Source organism: Penaeus japonicus, unplaced genomic scaffold (assembly GCF_977035675.1).
Source record: "Penaeus japonicus unplaced genomic scaffold, GWHDUDI00000001_assembly GWHDUDI00000019, whole genome shotgun sequence".
NCBI classification, from domain to species: domain Eukaryota; kingdom Metazoa; phylum Arthropoda; class Malacostraca; order Decapoda; family Penaeidae; genus Penaeus; species Penaeus japonicus.
The window spans coordinates 39,907,137-39,909,843 of record NW_028234421.1 but is presented as its reverse complement, the minus strand read 5'-3'; the positions used below and the strand labels follow the sequence as shown (position 1 = coordinate 39,909,843).

The following is a 2,707-nucleotide window of genomic DNA, read 5'->3' as shown; positions in this document are numbered from 1 at the left end:
GGGTGCAGGCTCTGCCAGTGTGGTATTGGCCAAGTCTCGCCCTGGGGGTTTGTTGGGAGAGGAGTCTCGCCTCGAGTTGGAGTGGGTTTTGAGGCCATAGGACTCATCTCCCTCTTCTTCAGAGAAACGACAGTCTGAGTCATTGCCGTCATTTCGACCTTGACTGCCTTCTCCATCTCCTCACTGGTCCTCCCCAATGCTGTCGCAACTGCTGTGTCATCAAGTCCTTCTCTGTAAACAGAGTTGGTTTCTTGCTCTTGGGTTAGACTTTGTGGTGTTCCCAGACCCCATCCGGGTCTGTTTCCATCTTGGAACTTCCACTAGAGCTGAAAACTCCTTTGTGTTGGAGGTGTCTGGCGGTGGTTTGGCTTTGGACGGTGCTTTTTGTGGCAGTTGGGACACTTTGCAGTGGTATCCCACTTGCCCTCCTTGTGTGCTTTGAGGCACACCTCCGTACTGTGTGCCTGACTACAGACACCATACTTTGGCTTTGCAGAGCAAATGGCCTGGTGGTGCCCGTACTTCTGGCACATGAAGCAGCGGAGCGGGTCAGGAACATATGTCTTGAGGCTGTAGGAGCCCCAATTGCCAAGGTCTAAGGACACAACTGGGGCTCCCTTCAAAGTGACCAGGACTTGCCTGGTTAGGTGCTTCCCTTTGGTGAGTCGGGAAGCTCCCACCACCTTGGTATGAGACGTGATGACCTCAAGGTCATATATCAGAGGGAAGCCAAGAAGCACCATCTTGGACTTCCTCTCTTCAGGAGTCAGAGCCGACAGGCTCACCTTCCACCCATCAAGGAGCTTGTCTATCTCCTGGAGGAAGGTGAGAGTAGCTTGGTCCCTTGGTACAATTATCATGCCATTGTCTCTGGCAATTCTAATCGTCAGATGGCACTGTCTCTGATTTTCCAGTGCCTGTACCATCTGGTAAGCATTGTCGATTCCTTCCGGTTTAGGGGGAACCGACTTGGGGCTACAGACTCGCCCTCCGAGTCCGTAGCCGGCCGAGGCCGCTTGTTGCCTGTCCTCCGAACCGACGCCAGGGATTTGGCAGTGAGGCCAGCAGGGTTGGAGGGTCCTACCTGGCTTCCATTTTTTCTTTGACTTGTCAGAGCCAGGGGCTGGTTTGGAGGGTCCAGCCCGAGGTTCTTGGGCAGGTTTTCTCTGAACCGACGCCAGAGCCTTACCCATCTTTCTACTTTTGTCACAAAGGACCTTGAAAGGCTCCAAGGTGACAGCCTTGATCGATATCTTGCTGGGGTCAGCGGGGGTATCAGTCAAGGGTTTAGTGGTGAGAGTTGCCATGTGTTATCGGTTCAATTCATCCTCCCACGCCCCCACCCACTACGTAGTCCAACAAGGGGAAGCTGTGCACTGAGGCCATGCTCAGAAGCCACAGGGGTGATGGGAGGATATATGCCACGCGTTATGGCACTTGCAAGACCATGTGATTGCCTGCAAGACAGGGGCTGCTTGACCCCAGCCTAGCTCAAAAGAGAAACCAGCTGATTGACCTAACCGAGTCCAGATCAGGCCACCCTTCTTGCTGGAATAGAGGACCAAAAAGGCATATTGCCAGCCGCAGGATTTACTCGTACACTGCATCTTAGACTCCCGTCTCCCAGCACACGGGCGCCACGCACGGCAAACGTGTGGGCAGGTGTGATCCCCCCTGAGGGGAGGACCACCTCAACGGGAGGAAGAGACTGGCCAGATTCAGAGCAAGCTCATCCGAGGAAGGAGTTCAAGCCCCTGCGCCTTTGAGGGGTGTATCGGGATGATCAGCTCCCTTCAATGATTTAGGTGTTTGGCATTCCTCTCTTTCTTTTCTTTTTTGAAAATACAGTGGTATAACCCTTTTCATCAACATTTTGGCTGGATTCTGTCTGCTTACTAATTTCTTGCGTAGTTTTTGTTATCTCTGCATAACTATTGAGGGAGCAGGGGGGGCAGTAGGAAGGGCAGAGGCACCCTACACCTGATGCTGAGCTGTGTCTTCCCAGTGGCAATTGGGATCGAGTTGCTTGTTTTTCTTGTTTTGTTTTTTCTTAGAGCTTAGAGCTTCAGCACTGGAATTGTCTACCTTGTTGGTTTTTGGTTTTCCTGTGGGCGAGCGCTTAGGTGATGCAGGTTTGGGGGAGGCCATTGTAGATGTGGGGGCAGAGGACTCCTGGCTGAGTGCACTGGTGCAGGGGCGCGAGGATGGCTCACCATAGTTGGAGACTGCTGAGTTAGCAAGGGCGTGAGGCAGCTGGCTGGCCACGAGCGGGGAATGAGGGGAGGGCAACGGGTGGGGAGGATTGATGGTCATGGGCACAGGTTTGGAGGGCGTGGAGGTGGGGGTGTTTGTGCTTGCCTTACTTGGGGTGGAGGTAGAGGGCGTTATGACAGGGGGAGGAGATGCAAAGGGGAAAGTTTGGTAGGTGCAGGTTATGGCATTATTGCCATAACCTGCACATAGCCCCACCACGGAGTCACCATCTGTACTACATTTACTTTAATACCGCAACTTGCAAGGTGTGACCATTTATGCAAGTGATGGTACTGAGGTGTCAGTAACGGTATTACCCATTGGTTTTCTCATATGTATTGAAAATCATTGGTTGTATTTACTGTGTTGTTTAATAATTATCATTCATTTTCGATCATTTGCAACCTTCCATTACAATTCTATATTTTTTCTCGGTTCTTTGTTCATTGTCTTC

At 51.9% G+C, this 2,707-nt stretch overlaps 1 pseudogene; it reads right to left on the bottom strand.

Moving 5' to 3' along the window:
* Window positions 1–320: 320 nt before the first annotated feature.
* Window positions 321–937, bottom strand: LOC147469833 (uncharacterized; annotated as a pseudogene).
* Between the last annotated feature and the right edge of the window lie 1,770 nt (window positions 938–2,707).